This window comes from Myodes glareolus, chromosome 25 (genome assembly GCF_982192425.1).
Source record: "Myodes glareolus chromosome 25, mMyoGla1.1, whole genome shotgun sequence".
NCBI classification, from domain to species: Eukaryota; Metazoa; Chordata; class Mammalia; order Rodentia; family Cricetidae; genus Myodes; species Myodes glareolus.
The window spans coordinates 5,486,012-5,507,635 of NC_142050.1; the positions used below are offsets into that span (position 1 = coordinate 5,486,012).

The window sequence follows — 21,624 nt, forward strand, 5'->3', positions numbered from 1 at the left end:
CAAATAGCCAATGGACTCTACCAACCACTAATAAGATTACTGACTCAGAACTAAGTAAATTACAGAGATTTAAAATGATTAATATTCTAAAACCACAGGTTTTGAAGGCCCCCCTTATAAATAAATATCAGTAATGTTGCCTACGCTATCAAAGGACAGAAGACAAAGTTTAAGGAGAAGTAAAAGAAGTATCTTGTAAAACTGGACTGAGATTTCATTGATGTGACTCAAGAAAGGTGCTGAGCTGGAGATCTGATGAATCACATCTGTTTGAGCCTCAATATTAAAAAAATTTATAACGTGGACTTTTGGTGTGTCAATATGTCTTTCGAAAACCATGAATATAAAGGAACAGAGGAAAAAGATCAAGACATCTGAACCAAAAAGATTAGATCAAAACATTCATTTATTTCGTTATAAAAACAAAAATAAATCCAAGCAGATAATGGAATAACTTTAAAGTATTCCTTCCTTCCTCCTTGTCCTAGAATTTAGCCCACAGTCCATGCTGAGGTTCTTGCTTCCTGGATGCTATGACGTTTCCATCTTGTACCCATGCTTCTCGAGCTCAGCGCTGAAACACAAGACAAGGGCAGCATTAGCATTCCCTCTGAGAATTCAAAGACAGCTGTTTCTAAGACAGAATAGAATAAATCAATTAAGATTGGGTCACTAACTTAGAACATTACTAAATTTATTTTAGTCTCTAAAATGAAACCATAAGAAGGAAAGTGGCTATCAATCAATATAGTAATTAAAAAAATTGTCCTCTCATTACTTGTAATTTTCATTAATTTTCTCATATATGAACCTAGATATAGAATGAGACTTTTCTAGTATTCAACAAGAACCTTACAAATATTGTACTAATGTCCTATTTCTAATGTATATTTCAATATAGCGCAAATATTCTTTTAGATTTATTTCTGTGTACGAATGCTTTGCCTACATGCATGTGTGTCCTGCCTGTGTGCTTACTGCCCACAGAAGTCAGAAGAGCACTGAATGGTTCTAAGCCACCATGTAGGTGCTAGAAATTCACCTCAAGAGGAACAAGTGTCTACACCAGCGTGCACCATCCTCCCAACCCCTAAATATAAATTCTGTTGCTTTATTTGTGTAGGTGGTGGTAAGGACTGAAATCAGCGTCTCATGCATGCTAAGTGAGCACACTACTATTCAGCCGTATTTTTACACACTTCTACTTTAAGAAAATTCTGAGATCTACAAAGCTCATCTCAATATCAAAATTTTACCAATGATACGATCATCCCAAGCACAATACTGCTATATACAGGAAGGAACCTGCTGCTGTTTAACACATGGTGCTGGGAAACCTGGATGCTCACATGTAAAAGTGAGTTGCACCCACATTACATACAAAAACTCAATCAAGCTAAAAGAGTTAAGGTATAAAATTCTTCCACAAAGACACATGAGTAAACCTTATCTGGAATTTGGTAATGAGTTTCTAAATCTGATACCCAAAGTATAAGTAACAATAAACAAACAAACAAACAAACAAACAAACTTGATCACCAAAATTTAAAATTTTGCAATTAACAAAGTAAAAAAGACAACCTATCAGAATACCTAACAAGGTTTTAATACCAAGAATATGCAAAGTAGTTTCACAATTCAACAACAAAAAGAGGACTTCCCTCATCCCCAAAATACATGTGGTCAAGAAACACACTGGGAAATGAGAGCCGAAGTTACAAGGAGACTGTGCCTCATGGCTTTCACTTATAGATGGCTACATAAAAAAAAAAATCGAACAATATTGTATTTGTACACTGCTACTGGGAAACCTTTTCAGTGACTACAGACAAGTCTGACAGTTCTTCAAAATGTTAAAACAGAAAATTACCATACAACCCAGAAATTTCACTTCATAGTCCTCAAAACCTGAAAATACATGCTCAAATACATGCACATGTATGTTCATAGCTACACACTATACAGGTAAGTATGCAGCATATACAGCATATAAAAAGTAGAAATGTCTACAAACTGACAAATAAAAAAATATATAAAACGATATATCTTACATTAGAGAATTATTGAGTTATAAAAAAGAATAATGTACTTCTATACACTACCATATTTTTGAATTTGGGAAAGATTATGCTAATAGGAAGAATGTGGATACACAAGGACATATCTTGTATAATAACATTTATATGAAATATCCAGAATAAGCAACTTGGGTGAATTTATTCTTGAATATATAGACCACTATATAACTCCAATCTCCAAATTTGAGTTCCCCAAAGAGACCTATGATTCTATTTTTGACTCAGTTATTCAATGCTGGCTGAAAATAAATGTTGACAGGATCAAGTTCATGAAAAAGAGCAAATATGCTTTTATTTAACTACCTTTTTAGAAGGAACAAAAGGTGTATGTATTTTCCTGAAATACTCCTGTTTAGAAATCCAAAGGGTGAAGGAAATGTCTTATTTTACATAATGAAAAAATCATCTCGAAAGTTCTAAGAGGACAGCTATCTATGTACGCTGTACATTCCATGCTTAAAATTAATACTGATGTTTAATAAAAACCTGGCTGGACACCTACCGTAACTGATTGGAGAAGTCATCTTCTACATTGTCATCGTCCCAATTATCCTCCCAGACATGTGCATCTTCATCTTCATCTAAGCCAGCCCAGTCTAAAAATGAAACAGATGCCTAAGTCTTTCTCATACATTATTCCCAAGAGTATAAAAACTTCAGAGAATTTGCCATTAAATATCCTCATAACTCTCAAAACAGCTAACACTTTACCTAAGAAAAATTGTAATCTTCCTCTACAAACCTCGAATCTTTTGCTCTCTTGTTTTCATTTTCTCCATGCTTAACAGGGCAGGTGCACACAATGATTGTGTCAGCACACACCAGCCTCATGCAAGCTCAAACCAGGTCAGATCCCAGCATGGAGAGGGGATGGAGTAGCTAAGCTAAGGAGCTACTGGCAACTGAGAGCTGCTCTGACAGTAAGACTCAGTTTTTCTTTAAGACCCTACAGTAAGTGGATCAGGCTATAGGGGAAGGCCACACATTCAGAATATATGGGAAGCACATATTGGACTTGACCGACTGGAGGTTAAAAGACGCAAAGTTGGGAGTGGGTAGATAAGGGAGCAGGATCTGGGAGGAATTTGGGGGGAAGAAGTGAATATGATTAAAAGACACCGAACCGAATTCTCAAAGAACCAAAAGGAAACCAATTCAAATTATAACCCACCACCAAATGTCAGTAAATAAAAAGCAACATAAAATTTACAAGTTTTTTTTAAGACAGGATTTCATACAAATCAAGACTGGTGTTAAATTCACAGTATTGGAGAACGGCCTTACATTAATGATCCTCCTCCCTTCATATTCCAACTACTGAGATTATAGACACACGTCAGGAAGTTCCACTTGTCTTTTACAGAAGGAAAACATAAATATGCACAGGGGCAAGTGATGCTGTTTTACTTAATACTTTCTTTTCTTTTTCCTCCCTCCTTTGGCTTTAAAGGACAGACTTAGATTTCAGCTTTCCTCATAACCAGAAAAACACATGTGTAAATCTCTCTAGACATTCTTGTAGAGGGTTAATATCTATAGAGGGGTTGGAGAGATTGCTCAGTCAAATGTGCAAACATCAGGAACTGGGTTCAGGTTCCCAGTACCCACAGGGGCAGCTGCCTGTAATGGAAAAAGGTCCTGTGAGTTGCTGCTTCAGTGAGAGTTGATGGAGTTAAGAGAAGGATGCTGACATTCACCTCTGGCCTCTGCACACATGTGTATACATATCCGTACGTATGTATGCATACACACTCTCACAAAAATATCTACTGCTAAAATAATACTAACAGCACAAGCTCTAAAGCAACTCAGTAGTCAAGTGAAGGACTAATCAATTAGATAGCTTCATTACAAGAAAATATTTAGTTAATTAGTCAGAAAGAGGCATACAACAAATATAAGTTACTCCGAATTTCCTTTCCTTTATGCTTCTGAACACTACCTCATGGAATGCCTGAAGTAGGAACTGCATCTCTGATCTGTCCTCTACTTTAGTGTACCCCTTGAGTGACAGTTCGGCAGTACACTGCTGCTTTCCAAATACAGCTCCACTGCTGAACTATCCTTTACACCTTCTAATTCTACAAATAACTGACTCTAGACACAGATCCAACTTACTGGCCTAAATAAAGAAAAGCACAGGAATCATCCTAAAATTCCTTTTTTATACATGCATCAAATTCTGCTTATTTAGCCCCTAAAATAATTCGAAAGTTGCTCTTTTATTCCTATTACCTTTAATCTAGAACAAACATTCACACTAGACATGGTAAGTCCCTACTGCTAAAGACACCATGCATTTGGGAAACATGGACCAGAGATTTTGAACTGGATGAGATCTGAAAGCCCCCATTTCCTCCCTGAGGACTATATATCATGGTACCAGAAGGCACCATGCAAGCATTCCAAAGGAAAGTAACCGACAGTCCTACCTACCTACGGTGCCTATGAACCACAATGATGACCAGCATGATACTATACTACACACAACATTGCAGTGGTGGCATGCACAGTTTGATGGAAAACCATTTCTTCTCTAATTGGACTTAAGGCTTACTGAACAGGGGGGAATCATACCTAGTATTACAATTTAGCCAACTACCCAGGACTAGTGATCGTGAGGTCATGGATCTTGGAGGAGGACTTATAGCCACCACTTTACTAAATCAGCACAACTGTTAACTACATTCTAAATATTTATCCATGTACCACAGATAAGTTCTTACTCTTCGTCATGGAAATTCTGCTTTTCAATAGATGGAGACTATTACACAACTGATCAAAACGCAGTGAGCAGTGACCCTGTCCACTCCAACTGAACCCCAACATCTACAACACAATCCTACACCTAAGGGTCAGGGATAATTTCAGAAGACAGAGTAGCAAGATTGTATAAGCCAGAGGAAATAGAAGACTGCTGTGAGATTGTCTCTCTTAGAAATGTCAGAAGCTACACCCATGAAGTCTCCCCAACATGGTTGCCTAAACATAACCTGAACAAAGATGGTATCAACAGACGTGCTCATACAAAAGGGGAAAAGCTCATGAAGCCTTAAACGGAAATAAAAAAAAACTACAGGCAACTAAAGATTGGTGAGAGCTGGAAAAATAGTGTTTCCCAGGGAAGTGCACACCAGCTGCTTCCAACTGGTTACCCAATACCAAAGAGCCCTGAAAACATACAGACAGGTGACATTGCACAGACTGTGCAGGTTGGATGTATATGTATATAAGAACACACACAACCAGCAGCAGCAGCACTGCCAGAGAAAAGAGGCCATTTATTTAAAAGATGGCCAAGAAGGGAAGGATTAGAGGAGGGAAAGAATATGGGGAAATGATTTATTATATTATAATCTCAAAAAATACTTTAAAAACCCCAACACATTCACACTATCACTTTTCATCTGTTCCTTCTCTTTTAGATCCTGATAAAAATTGAGCCTCCTAGGGGATGGCCTTTTAATTCCTCCCCCCTTTTCTTCATTTTAATGGCACCAAACTGTTCCAGAAACAAGAGTATATGCTCCCAAGCATCTACTTAGGCTTATACAACCATTATAAACCTGACTGACATTTTTACAGGTTAACACACTTGTTTTAAAGTAAAGTTATTTTTCCAGTGTGTAGTATACACACACCTGCAACACCAGCACTAAAGCAGAAGCAGAGGTTCATGAATTCCAAGTCAGTTTCAGCTACAGAGAAAAATCCTGTAATAAAAGTACCAAAAATGGAAAAAAACAAAAATTTTTAATATTCAAATCTACTCATAGTTCCTTCATGTTTGTTATTTGTCTTATGTATGAGTATCCCTTTAGTATGAAAACTATACAACGAAGAATGACCCTTAAGATCTTAATCTTTACTCAGCTCCCAATTTTATACTTCATATTTTGAAATTGGAATTTTCTTTGGTGTGTGTGGGTACACATGTGACTGGTGGGAGTGCACATGCATATGCGCAGAAGCCCGGGCCATTCAGTGTCCTACTCCGTCACTCTCCACCTTATTAAGGTCTCTGTCTCTGAACCTGGGGCTCGGTTGGCAGCCAGCAAGCCCCAGGGACTGTCCCTGTCTGTCCTGCCACAGTTGTGCGAATACAGGAATGTGCAGCTTTGAACAACCTTTGCTATGGATGTTGAGAATTCAAACATAGGCCCTTTTGCCCACACAGCAAGCACTCTTAATTCCTAACCCATTGAACAATCTTCTGAGTGCCTGCTTAAGATTTTGTAAATGATCACACATTTAATGCTTATCCCATCGTCTGAACCCACCTACTACCTGGTTGACTTTTACTTCTGAACTTAATTCAAACACTGGTTATTTATTCTGTCATTATAAAAGCTACCTAGCTTCCTGAAGAAATGGCTGATTTCAAATCCTTATCAAGCAAACCACTAGACAAGACATTTATTGTAAATGCCAGAAAGAACATCAGCACGAACAGGAACTTAAAGGAGTAGCACACTGAGTAAGGGTGTGTGTGTGGGGGGAGCCAGTCTACAACAAATATTGGACAGAAAAATAGACAATAATCCTTACAGTTCCATTTGTCGAAGTACAAACAAAAAGACAATTAGAAATGATCATTTTGCAGAACTTCATTACAGCTTAGTAAAAGATCACTAACCAGTATTAAAATTATGGAGTGAAAGATGGGTGACTTACTCATTATAAAGGGTGACACACAGCCATTGCTACCTTAGCCATGCAAACAGACAATACTACTAAGTTAGAACAAATTAGCAAATGTTGCTTAATATAAGCAGTAAGAGATACTTATCACTCGGTAAACTCTAGTTAAAGTTAATTCTGAATCTGTAAGACAAATGAAAAGGTGAGACTTTCTGTACTGGCTACTTGTTCAGGTGCCTCATCACTCACAGTGGGCTGGGCCCTCCCACATCATTCATTAATCAAGGAAATGACCCAGAGGCTTGTCTACAGGTCAATATGTTAAGGGCATTTTCTCAGTGGAGGTTCCCTCTTCCGAGATGGCCCTAGTTTGTGTCAAGTTGACAAAAAACTAATGAGCACAAAAATCCACCTCGGAAAACACCACCTCTAGAAATATTGAGTATCAATCACATCAGCAGCCTGGACAAATAACTATAGTTAAAATATGTCTCATCTCCTTAGAAATAACATCTATTATATTTGCCTCTGTAATTCAGTAACAAACAGCACTTAGCATATGAACAAGGTCATGAAATATGAACAAAATCCTAATCACAAAGGTAAGATAAGATCCTGTATATTTCTGATTTCCCTCCCCTCCATCCAAAAGCCAGTAATGATTGGTATTTTCTGTATGTCCTAACCGTTAGTTTCATCTTACTAGTCATCTAGTAGAAAGACAGCATGCACAGCGACTGCACAGGTCTGCATTAGGTCCTCTGAGTATACATTATGACTTCCAGGAGTCCAGTGTCTGTTTCTTCTTCCTTCTCTTGGGGCCTTTTCTTCTATTTGTTTTATCCAATTCCAGTGTGATAGTTTTTATTTTATCTTTATTATTACCTCTTAGAAGTTTGTTTTCTAATGAAAGACAGAAAGATCAAATAGGAGGTGAGAAGGAACTGGGAGGAGTAGTAGGAGAAGAAACCATAATCAGGATATATTATGTGTGAAAAAAAATCTATCTTTAATAAAGGGGGAATAGCTATGACGATTTCAATCTTATGGCTTGAACTTGAAATATCTTATGTTTAAATGTTGGTATGTGGCCTGTGACACTATTCTGAAGGTTGCAGAGCTTCTAGTAGGTAAGTCTGGCTGGTGCAAGCACATCACTAGGGGTAGATTTTGGAAGACAGCACAGTGGAGTTTTCTACCTTTTGTAATTACAATCAAGTGAACAAGCCCTACGTCATGCATCAGGTGCCAGGCTCTCCCTGCTATGATGGGCTGACATGTCCCTGAATCTGTGAGTCAGAATAAAATTTTCCTTCTGTAAGCTGTTCTGTCCGTGTTGAGAAAATAACACAAATCTCAGAAAATAAATAACAAAGGTACAATTTAGGCTTTTTATGTACATATGTAATAGATTCAAAATATTCAACAGTAGTATCCATAAAGGTATTATTTATGTACTGAAATTTTTCTGGTGTGAAAATGGAAAGAACCAGAAAAGAACAGAAATTTGGAAGGCATCTTAGCTAGTCTTCCTCCTTCAGCTACCACAGTCACATCCTTTCCAGTTTGTTTTTCGAGAGAGGGTTTCTCTGTGTAGCCCTAGCTGTCCTGAAACTCACTCTGTAGATCAGGCTGGCCTTGAACACAGATTAGTCTGCCTCTGCCCCCCCCCCCCAAAGTGCTGGGACTAAAAGTGTGTGCCACCACCACAAAGTATTTTCCAGTTTTAATAACTAAATATCTAAAGTTATTTATCTTCTCCCTACCCTTAATTCGACTAAGTCAATATGGGTGAAATGATTTCTTTCAAGGACTATTACTGTCTTTGGTGACAGAACTATTACATGAAAGTGGCAACAGATGCTAAGATTGAATTTTATCTAAAACAGGAACATCAAATCTGAAGCCATGCTCAACAGTGAGTGCTTATAGTTCTGTTAGAAGAGCCCAGTTTGGATTCCAGCACCCACAACAGAAACCCCAGCTACAGGGACTCTGACATCCTCTGGGGGCACACACATGCATATGGCACACACTTAGGCACATAATTCATTTCAGACAGTAAACGTTTCTCTAAATCACCAAAGATCAATGTGATGGTTTTAATTTTTCAATTAAAATAGAAGAAAATCTTAAAAAGCCTAGGTTCTTGACTGTAAACCTTGTAGCAGAACAACTGGATTAATTATGCTATGCAGCAAATGAGCACTGGCGGGAAGTATTCCTTTCACTCCTCCATATTCCCTCTGGACTTACTAGTTTTCTGGCCATTCAGTAACTTAACTAGTTCCTCCCAAAGAAATGGTAATGCTAAACCCTTTCTTACTAAAATTCAAAAGAAACTCCTTCATTAAACTGGCTTATAATAAATTTAGGCTTTGTACTTCAAGATTTTATAAAATGGTCAAGACATGACTATCTAAAAACTACTAATAACTGGAAAAAGAAGGGTCTTAAAGATCACTCTACATTCCCCTGTTGGCTGGAGAATAATCATCACCACAATCAAAAGCAGATGAAAAAAGGCTGCCTCACCAAAAGATAGTACTTAAGAATCAATCCCCATCCCCCCAGTCTTAAAACCCTGTTGCAAATAGGCTGTTTGGGTAGAAAGCAGAAACAGGAAATGTCAAAATCTGTTAATATACTTTTAGGAAATTTTATAAGTTATACGAAAGGGAGTTTAAAGTTTAAAAACAAAATTAGCCAAACAATAATATGAACAAAGACCTAACCGTTTTTGAGAAAAGGGAGGTGATGTGTCACTAAAACCACAATGGCAAAATCTGCAAGGCACTGAAACATCAGACCTGAAACACTTCCAACTAAATAATTTCCTATTAAGTGAGTGGTTTCCATTCGCACCAGTCCCTAAAAAGGAAATGATCATGTGTGGAAAGAGGCAAGTTAAAAACACAAAAAAATAAAAATATAATACTTTTTGGAGAAAGCTTATGAAGTCTTTCAAAAACACTGCAAAACCTTAATTGTCTTTTGAAGCAATTGCCTTTTTAGAAACATGAAAATTATAGGGTTCCAGAAACTTTTAATCTAAATTATTATTTGATTCAAAATGTTGATTTCAATATTGTTATTACTTGGTGTCATTCAAATGTCTCCATGATGGTTTTACTTAATTTTTTGAGGGAAAAGCTTGTTAATTTGTAACCGAATGCTGCAGAAAATCAGCAGCAAGAAAGACTGAGTCAGTGATTTGTTTTATGAAGTGCCAATGCTTATCTAAAAAAGGCAAACTTCTTACCCTATGTGTCTTTTTCTTTAGGATGATGCAGTTTCTAATGTAGCAAACTGAATAAGAGGAGCACTTGGCTTAAGAATAAAGCACCTACCTCTCCCTTCTTTAAACAGGCACCTCATGCTTTAGTAGGAGAAAGAGGAAAGGGCAGAAATAAAGTTCTTCGAAAAAGAAACTGTCTCACTAAGCAAGGAAGGCAATAAACACCACAGGCAAGGCTTGAGGATTCATGAAAACAGCTGTTTCCTTGGTAATTTATGTGCGCGGGTGCACATGCCATGGGATACATGTGGAGGCCTACTAACTACATGTGGAGACTACTAACAGAAGTTGGTTTTCTGCGTCTACCATGTCAGGCTGTCAGGCATGGTAGCAAGTGCCACTCACAGACCTAGCTAGCTACCATGTCAGCTCATTCCTTGGTATCCTTACCTCTGAAAATGTACCACCCCAATTCAATGCTTTTCCTTCATAAGAGTTGTCATGGTCAAGATGTCTCACACAGCAATAGAAACCCTAACTAAAACAGATTCCTTATTAATGTCTAATGATGTCCTTTAATATATAAATGAATATACATTTTAACCTTCAACTTCAATGCATTGTCAGAATTGTGAGCAATGAAATAATTATAGCTTTTTACTTCAATTTATCTACCTCCAGATGTGTACTGTTAAAGAGAGCACCATGTTTTTAAAAGAACTGGAAATAATCAATAACAGATTCCCAATAAATTTCTAGTAATTCTAAAGCTACAGAGAAAAATGTTCTTGAAAACAACAAAAAGAAAAAAGAAAGAAAAAAGAAAATGTTTTTTAATAGTCTTATCTTCTAACATATGTTAGAAGATATTTCCTTCTAATGAAATATGCCCCCTTGGAGAAAAGTAAAACCTCTACTTAGCATTTTCATGGTTTATAAATGCTTTGTATCAACCCCAAGGGCGAATCTACTATTATTATTCTGCTAAATGGGCAGAGTACCAAACTCCCCTCTAAACTTAGGTCCCTCTATTTGTGCAACTCTCAAACCTTATCAGAGAAATTCCTTCACGCAGTGGGTGGTGGTCTAACACTGAAACTCATAACTGATCAAACTGAAGAAGGTAAGTGTCTGTGGAGCACTTAGTCAAAAATGGGACATGTATATTACAGCCCCTTCTCCAAGGCTCAAGGAACCATCATGGAGGGGGTGAGCCAAAAGCCTGGAAGAGCCAGAGGTTTAAAGGCCTGAAGGGAAACATCAGCTACTGGATATGACAGCCTACTGTACTTATCAACTCCCAGCTGGTGAGCTTGCCTTCACAAGCCTTACACAAGATCAAGTCAGTGAGCGTCCCAGCACGAAGGGTTCATGGGTCTCCAGCCCTGACTAGGGAACTATGGCCAGTTGATGCCTTCTGGAGGAGGAGAAGTCAGGTTTTTTAAGGGTGTGGCTCCTGGTAGGTAGACTACACTCCAATGGAAGTATATATTTGAGCATATATTTGAGCAGCACAAAATGAACTCAGCAGGCTTTTCTGAGAGAGAGAGAGAAAACAAAGTTGGAGGACGGGGGTGGGGGGGTGATCTGGAAGTAGCTAGTGGGATGAATAGGAAGTGCAATAGTGTGAATGCAATCAGAACATGTTCTATGAAATTCTCAAAAATGAAACTGAATTTTATCAATGAATTAATTTTATCATACATGCATATGTAGAGCATTACATGATGAAAATACACCAAATTGCACTTACTATCAAGCGAGCGACAACAGGAACTATGACACAATGTGAGTGTGGAGCCACAGCAACTTTCAACTTACAGGTATATGGGTTCTTCCCAGAACTTTGCTTTCTAAAGTCTATCAATGCAAAAACATCTACACTGCACTCCACAGGTCCAATGTCTGTTTAGCAGATAAGAAACTTCTGTCTAGCACAGCACCACTGTTCTCCCACACTGCCTCTTAACTGCTGTTGAAGGAGAGCTTCAGAGTAAAAGGCAATCCATAAATTATGGTTCTGCCAGGCCACTGGAACATTCAGTTATTTGTGGCACAAAGTCTAAAACTAATGCTCAAAGTAACCTATATAACCACTATAGTTGTCCCTAATTATCCTTTAAAAAAAACCAATTCAAACACAATTCTTTTCACCACTTGTATATATTTGCAAAATGTTTCTACTTCATTTTTATTAATCAGTACCTTCAATTTTAATTTGATAGAGTTGCCAAAAATCATTACTCTAAAAATGCCCTTACGACTTAAAATCTTACCTCATTCTGACCTGCTTCTCACTGCTCAGCACTACCCAATCTGGGTGCCATCATCCATTTCCTGGACTCAAAAGTGCAAAATCAAAACCCCTGATCTCCCAGTATTCCTAGCACCCCATATACAACAAGCAGTCCAAAGTTAACCAATTTGTCTCTCTGTTATTCAGGCACTATCATCCCACTTCACTACTAATAACCAACCCACTGGAAACCCTTCTTACTTGAGTTATTTCAACAAAATTTACTACTTGGTCTACCTGACTTTGGTCTCTACCTTTGTAAATTAATTCTGCTGGTTTAACATATCCCAATAGATTACTGCCTATACAAAACCCACATGCACTCTCAAAAGCAAAATAAGCAAATAACAATTTAAAAAACAACCCCCAACAACTTGAAATCTTTTTAAGAATTAAGTCCAAAATAGTTATGCCTTAAAGATTCCCAAGATCAGTCTCTAGCGACCTGTGTATACAAATCCTAGCTTTAAAAAATTATTGGGGGGAGGAGAGCAAACAAACACGCCATGTTAGGTAGAGGCCAGAAGACAATTTAGGACAACTTATTGGAATCCATCTCTCATTCCACCTTACACAGGCTCCAACTCAAACTTGCAGAGCAAATGCCTTAACCTACCCAACCAGTTCTAGCTCATAATACATACATATGTATATTCACCACCAAGCATTTACTTACCCCTCTCTACATTTCAATCTCTTTTTAAAAGACTAATGTAATTATGTATATGAATGTTCTCCCTGCATGAATATACACAACGGGAATGTCTGGTGTCATAAGAGGGGCCAGACCCCCGGGGAACTGGAGCTACAGGTGGTTGTGAGCTGCATGTGGGTGCTAGGAACTGAATCTAGGTCCTCTTAGTCACTGAACAAAATGTTCATCCCATTTCCATCTCTTAAAGTAGTTGTTCCAATGGTGCTAACTCATGTTTTAAATGCATGGAAATAATTTCCCTTTTTTGAACTGTTGTTGAACTTTACAATTAGTTGGGTTCTAATATCCCAACACACACATACACACTCTACAGAAGAAGGAAACAGAAATCTCACCTAGAAGCCCAACAGATAATAAAGACTGTATCAAATTGTTAGAGTTTAACCAGGGCTATGTGTATGAAGGATCCAGGAAAGAAACTAAGTCTTAGAGATTCTTTCCCTGGGATAGGCATTTCCCAAGACTAAAGTACTCTACTTGGTGACAAATCCACTGGTCCTAATTTATCAGCATTTATATTCCTTACTACATTCAAACAGAGATTCTGCATAGAGTGAAATCTGTTTCAGTGCAGTGTCTACTAAATGTGAACCTGGTTGTTGTTACTATTATTATTATTATTTTGCTAAGTCCTCAGTAAAAACTCTATACCTCATAGAGCTATTACGAACAGTAAAAGACTATGTGAAGCATTTAGGATTGGCAATGGCAGCTAAAGGAATTTTCTCTCTCCATCCTTCAGTATCAGGTTTATAGGAAGTTTATATCAGGTTCATACACACACACACACACACACACACACACACACACACACACACATATCTCAAATGAAAAAATCACTTGTTACCTGCTAACTATGAAAGCAGTTGGGAATAAGAAATCTAAATAGAGAAATCTTTTCCAAAATAAAGACAATACCACAGCTACCAAATTAGATAAAGATACACTTCAAAAGAAGATCATCAAACTTTTGCAACTTTTATTTCCCCATTAATGTTTTCATAATTCATCAAAGAGCAAAGCTTAACAAACACTGAAAATCACAATTGCTTGTTGTCTGCTCACTACATAAGCACTGCGATAGTTAATCAAGTAGTACTCAAAGACAAAGAATTTGTACTAACATTCTGGTTTACAAGTCTTAACTCTGACTTTCATAGGAATTACTCATTTTGATTTTCACACATTTCCATAGTAAACAACGTATGCTATGTATTGCAAAGTATGCTATATATACAGATATACTTCTTGTGTGTCTTTAAAATTCATATTAAGAGCATAATAGCATGGGGCTGGGGGATAATTCAGGCTGAATGAGGTCATGAAGGTGTGGACCTTATAACATGGTTACAGTACCAAAAAAGAGAAGGAGCTGTCCTGACCAGGAATGAAACTGTCAACACTGTCTCACCAGAGTGAGAAAATAGTATGTTTATTGTTTAAGCCATTCAATCTATAGTATTTTCTTTTGGCAATCCAAGAAGGGTAATACAATTAGGAAAGTCTTTCACATTGAAAAAAATCATAGGCAAAGAAACTAAGAATAAAAGCTAGCAATTGAAAAAAAGGTAAAATGCTTAGTCACACTCAAACCAACAGAAAAGAAGAGACTAGGAGATAGCTCAGTTGGGTAAAATGCCTGTGGTGCAACCATCCAAACCTAAATTTGGCTCCTCAGTACCCATGTTGAAAGCTGGGTGTGGTGGCATGCAAAGAAGATCCTGAGGGCTTGCCGGCCACCTAGCCTTGTCAAACTTGTGAGTTCTGGGTTCTCTGATAAACCCGGCTTCAAACCTAAGATGGAGAAGGCAGCCTCCAACATTAACTTCAGGCCTCCATATGTATATACACATGAATATGTACATATGTACATACCACACTATGCACAAACACATAGACACACAAAATGAAACTGACCCATAATAAAAATGATACAATCTCAGCTCCATCCATCAGACTGACAAGGACTAAAATGTTTAATACCTACTGCAAGTTGTAAATGGTAATATATATCACATAACTCTTCTCAAAGAAAATTTGAGAATATGTTTACATTTAAAGTACACCTGGTTTGGAATGAGGTGCCATGCTAATGAATGACAACATTTGTCTGCTGGGGCAAGGCATGGTTGGTGCGACACAGCCTGGAGAGAATGAAGGAGACACCTATACTAGAGTGGGGAGGGGAGAGAGCACCCTGGCATACAGAATGCTAAGCCCAAGGAAGGTGGGCAACTTGACAGGCCAGCAGAAAAGAGGATAAATAGACAACACATTTAGAATATGGTGGCCAAGTGTTGAGTTACTAGAGAAGTTGTAGATACTGAAAAGGAAAAAAAGCAGTAAGGAACCTGTGATTCTGAATTCCAAGTGGAGGGATCTATGTGAACTTGATGTTTTACACACACACACATACACACACTGCATGTTCTCTAGTTCCTTTTCACTGAGAGCAATAACACCCTAAAAACAGTATCATAAATGGAATTAAGATTCTGTTCTCCATTCCAAGCAAAGTAGGAAAATACAAGACTAGCTTCAAATTTCTGTGTCAAATGCTAGCAAAATCAGGGAAAACGATGGGGACATGTCAAAAAATCACACAAAAACAAACTTGAAGTTTTCTATATTCAAATGTGGGACAACCAGAGGTTAAGAATAAAAGTAATAAATTATAATTCATTGAACTAAGAGTCCATCTGCACACAATAAAACAAATAAATGAGAAAATAAGCATATAAATGCATTAAAGGCTTGGGTAATGGAATTAACATTTGCATGGTTTTAATGTCCCTCCCCATAAACAGCTATTAATCGCAATTCAAAAATTTACTTCCTTGAATACAATTTCTAAAAACAGACATTCAGTAGGTACCTTCCCATGTAGATTAGGTATCTTCTATTACAGTTTTAGTGACACAGATTTTTATTTCATACCAACACCATATAACTAACTTAAATGTTGGGTGATCTTGTTTATATGACATAATATTTAGTAACTGTTATCAGCAAAGTCCCCTTTGGTACTACATAAACCAACTCGCAGAGTATAGAAAGTAGTCAACAATGGTTCTGTCTTTCTCCTATATTGATCTAAAAAAATCTGATAATTACTTTAGTGTAGTTAGTATCCAATGTTCATAATATTTTAATGGTACTGTTTTTATGACAAGTCTTTCTTAAATACATCTATGTTAATTTAAATTCCTTGGCTCCCACTCACAAAATGCTGGTCATTTTTACCTCTGCAAGTCATGTGAATGTGATACACTAAAACACGCACCAGACAGAGACCTCTACAGGATGCCTTACTTTGTCAGACACCAGTGAGAGGGCCTTAGTTACCAGCAGCAGCTTCAGGGATCACCAGCCCACTGTCTGACTCAACAGATTATCACCATTCTCTACCAAATACCAAGGTCTTACCCAGGAATTATAGGATAGGATGAAGAGGTGGGTAGTTATGTATTGCTAATATTTCAGTGTATACATGAGTATCACTGATCATAAAAAAATTAAACAATAGTTAACATAGCAGAACTCTTTCAAACCCTACTGTTCTTTGAGGCAAACTCAATTTCACTTAAATATTCTAAAAAAGCAAGACAAAATATCTTAGTTAGGGAAAAGGAAAAAAGAGAATAAATAAAATAGTCTAAACAACACTGCTTCTTCCTTCTTTCACTATCTACTTCTAAATGTCAGTAAAAAGAAATTAACAATACTTTAAAATCCTTTCAATATCTGTCTGACAAGGAAAAAGTAGAAGTCTCAATCATACAACTTCAACTTTCTAACTCATTCTATAATCTCCAACCTAAGTGCATGATGGATGAAATTTGAAATGTTCTGTAGACAAAGTTGTTAGCTGGGTTTAAAACTGTAACCTTGTGAAGGCCTCCAGAAATATATTAAAACCAGTCTTACCAGAATTTTGAATTTGAATAGTTTTCTTATAAAGTCTATTCCCACTTAGCATAAACAACTAGAAATTGTGTAGACTGCATTCCACAAAGATTCTAAACATGATTTTGTAACAGCTCCTACTTAATGGCCATTATAGTACATACCCACCAATTAGAATAATTGTAAGGAATTGCCAATTTAACAGATTCAGACTAAACAAGGGAACTGGAGGGATAAATGGAACATTTGTTCCTTTGTACCTTCAGAGACTCACTCCAGATATTATACTTCACAACGAAACAATGAGGCCTCCATATAATCATTAATTTAAGTTTTCTTTTTAAAATAAAATTTACCTTTCTTTAAGATCACTAAATTGAAATCCCATCCAGTAGGTTCTTATCTGGGAGGAGCTGTAGCAACAACACTCCCAACAAACCATGAATACAAAATTCAATGGCTTATCTGTGACAGGCTATGTACAGTCTACACACAAGTTAAGTCCCGAGAGTAGTAAGCCCTAATATGGAACTCTCAGACTGACAAAGTTTTCAGAAGTAAAATGCCCCACAGATGGCAGAGATAACTCCAGACTGGATTAAGAAGAGACCAGCTCATTTAATCTAGTAGGGCATCTGTAGGAGGTGTGTTTGTCACAAAGGGCGAGCATGAGGACAAAAATACATCTTGAGAAGGGAAAGTACTTGAACGCAAATCAGAGTACTCATAACTGAAGAGAAAACCCAAACACCCAAATTCTAATAGGTGTTTCTAATGTTCTCCCCAACAATGTGAATGCCAACAAAGACTTGTGCTCCATGTATACCTCAGCATCAACAGAGAATCTGTACCATGACGACACAAAAATATGAAAGATCATGTTTACTCTCAAAGAAACAAAAAAAGTTCTTCAGTGATTTTTACAGGTTTTATTTTTTTTAATTTGTAATCAAAAGTTTTCATTTGTAAATATTTAGTGGTTTCACCCAGTGGGATAACTTTATATACAGCAAAATCTCCCTAATGAAAGGTAAGGAAAGGCTATTTAAGTGATAACTAGAGAGGAAACATAAACTTCCATCCATTTCAAAGTATTTCTCATTCTAGATGTAAAGATAACTTAACAAACTAGATTCTATACATTCAGAGGCAACAAATTCCTAAGAGCAATAAATAACATGGTGCACATGCTAGCAGAAGTCTCTTGCGCATCCTATTATCTTTAGAAGCTTTGTTTTGCCTTAACTTTACTTAAAAACACAATCCAACTGTGACCACCCAGCAGACTACTGCTTGCAAGTGGGCTCTGAAGGACACACATTACATAAACTGACGAAAGTGCTGTAAAGAATCTAGTACATCATAAGGAGACAGCTACCTCTTAAATCCTTTAGCCAGTTCTCAACTAGTTGTTATAAATAGGTACATACACTAAATGTAAGGGATAAAATTTGTCTGGGAATATTGATCAGAAAGACCTTTCAGTTTCAACCTTGAGTTGGCCATTTAATACGTCAATTTCTACTGCTTCAGGATGGGACGTTAGACTAGACAATGTAAATCAAAATTCTAACAGTGTAGCTTGTATGGAATAAGGAAGAAAGGCCGCCTGAAGTCAGTAGTTGGGAGGAATGGGATCCGGCCTTCGCTTAGCCAATTCTACCACCAAGCTCTGTTAGAGGATGACTAATGAGCCTGAAAACAAAACACCAGATTGAACAGATAAATTCATTACCAAAGCAAAAGGTAAACTATCCCATAATATATTGTAGACTCCTAACTGAAAGGAAATGTGCTCTGAATTGGTTTATGAGGCTGTGTAATATGCACACTAAAGTTCTCTTCCACCAAAACTAAAACACTGCATCCTAAGTAAACAGACTAAATGCTTCTTCAGTGATGTGGTTTTATGCAGCATAAGATCATGATGGGGCAACTTCTACAATTTTTGTCAGGTGATAACTGCTTTACGCCACATATGTGCACAACTGACCACAATTTTCTTCAGAAAGGCACCAGGAACTCACTTTCTTAAAACAAGGTAAATATTTGGGAATCGTACTCAAAACAATCAGCCAACTCCGAAAACATAAGGGGGCAAAGAGATCTAGCAAACAGAAGGGTAACAGCTTCAACACACAAAGCAAGGGCTTTGGTGTGAGCAGAGTGTCCCTATTTCAGCTTCAACATTTCCATAGTGTTGACACTGGGCCTGTTTCTCGATTGTTCCAAACTTCAGTTTCCTTACGTGAATAATAGTAGATACAGCAATTATATTTGTGGCAATGGAATTGTGCTAATAAAGCGTGGACTTACATTCCCAAGATTATAGCAACCTGCTCTAACATTAGCTGTATTATATCTACAACGAGAAGAGGAAAGCATCTCTAACTTTTGAAGTAAATTTAGAATGCGGACGTTAAGGCAAAATTTGTGAGTACACCACACATGACTCTGCCGTCCTACTTCGCAGGGCTCATTGCCACGGTCCTCGGAGTAGGCAGCACCGGCAGCCTTGGGACTACTGTGGAATTCTGGAGAAGTTTACAACCAAAGGGAGGCTGTGACGCCGAAGCGAAACAGAGTCCCGGGCTGGAGATAGAAGGCCATACACGCGACCGCGTGGGGCCCGGCTGCACCCGGCCCTCTCGGTTCCGAGACACTGAGGCCCGCGGCACCGTAAGCGACGCTCCGGGGGCCCCGAGGCCCGCACACCCGGAGGCCGCGCTGGGGCCGCGCCCCGGCCCAGCGAGCAGGTCCGCCGCCGCCCCACTCGCGGCCGGGGCCCAGCGCGCGGCCTGGCAGTTACCTTCCGCGGGAAACTCCTCGAACTCGTCGTCCTCTTCCAGGAGACCCAGGTCGACAGGCTGCTTCTTCTCGGACATCACGCCGCACCGAGCTCCACCGCACTCAGAGCCGCCGCAAAGTTGGGAGCCTCAGTACTCACCAGGCGCCGAGACGGCCCACGCCGGCGCAACCATAGAGACTAGCCAGGAAGAGCTACGGGGCAGCGCGGGGAATGCTGGGATATCGGAGGTCGCCCAGCGCTTCCTGCGGGTGTAGCCGGTTCCCTGACTTAGAACAGGCAACTGCTTTGTTGTGTAGATTTGTTTTACAGTTCGTTCGTTTTATTATTCATGTAGATTGCCTGACTGCGAAAAGTTAACAGTATATAAAATTACTAGAGACCATCACTTAGCTTATAACCTAGGAAAGAAATATAGAAAGATTTTATATAAGCATATAATGTAAGTAACATTTCTTGCTGTTAAATATCTTCACATCACAGGAAACTCAGGACCAGAGCAGTCCAAGTCACTCAGATATGCTAGACAATCCTGACTGTCCTCCAACTTTTCCATTCTTCAGTGCCTTTTGTATGTGGTAGGAGCTTTGTGCTGTAATTCGTTGACAGGTTTGTAAAAATGAACGAGTTAAAAAATAATGTAACATTTTATTGTTGCTCAAAAGATATAATTTTGGTTTCTTTTTTTGTTTTAATTGTGGCACATGGGAAAAACAATGACAGATGTGAGAATAGTTAGTACCTAAATTAAGCACAAAGTAATATGTATTTGCAGAGCTTATAAATCTATACTCTAAGGCTTCTGAAAGGGGTCTTATAGGAGTTATTTAATTTCTCGGTTGTATAATGTATTAGCAGCGCCACACTTAGGGTTATGCATATAGCATGCATAGTTGTAAGTGCAAGCATAACTCTATTAGAGAATATGGAAATTGAGCCAGGTCGGTAATCCCTGCTACTCAGGAGGCCAAGGCAGCAGGGATCCTTGGCTACAGTATGAGTTATCTATCTATCTATCTATCTATCTATCTATCTATCTATCTATCTATCAATCTATCTCTCATCTATCTATCTATCTTAGGGTTTTTGTTTGGTTTGGGGGTTTTTCTGTTTTTTGTTTTTGTTTTTTGTTTGTTTGTTTGAGACAAGGCTTCTCCCTGCAACCCTGGCTGTCCTGGTACTTGTCCTTGGAGACCAGGCTAGCCTTAACCACCTACCTCTGCCTCTCAAGTGCTGAGATTAAAGGTGTGTGCCACCACTACTGTCCGGCTCTCTTTCTTCTTCCTTTGAATAACCCATCAGCTCCCATGTGTGCTGTCGTATTCTCCTGGATGAAGGGCCAACCACTTGAGCATTGTCGATTATGAGGAGGCCAATCCTTCAAGAAAAATTGACTCTGCCTGCCCCAGGCGCCATCAGCTATCCGTAGTTCCTCAGTTTGAGCTACTTCCCCTCCAGCTAGAATGTTTGCTAACTTATTCTGTGAAGGGCTTGTGTGGGCAACCACGGCTACCTGAGCTCAATGAGGGAAGTAGTCCTGCCACACTCAGAAGACAGAGTTTGACTTCAGTTTTCTCTGAACGCTGGCTCTTATAATCTTTCAATCTCTTCTGTGATAGTGTCTGAACCTTGGCAAGGAGGTGTACCAATGATTACCCATTTGTGTGTGAGCATTCCACTGAAGCTTATTGTATGCACTCTGGGCCGTTTCTTTGAGCAGTGACTTTCTGCATTAAACACTATCTATCTGCTGCATAAAGAAACTTCTCTGATCAAATCTGAGGGATGCATTAACCAATGAGTAGAGAGATATGAATTTAAAGGAAAGTTTATTATTATGTCCATTTGGGATGACTTTCTCCACCTAGCAGCGTGCATAGCACCTTCCAGTACTGTGAAAGCTAGCTAGTAGGAAGGAAGCTTTCTGACCAGTACTGGCTTGAT

General features: G+C 38.4%; 1 non-coding gene across 1 annotated transcript; it reads right to left on the reverse strand.

Moving 5' to 3' along the window:
- Window positions 1-388: 388 nt before the first annotated feature.
- Window positions 389-19,891, reverse strand: LOC125402400 (uncharacterized). The gene is made up of 3 exons (XR_014999970.2): window positions 19,684-19,891; window positions 2,581-2,674; window positions 389-574 (listed from the first exon to the last, which is right to left on the reverse strand). It is a non-coding gene; the product is annotated as an uncharacterized LOC125402400 (transcript).
- Window positions 19,892-21,624: the final 1,733 nt, after the last annotated feature.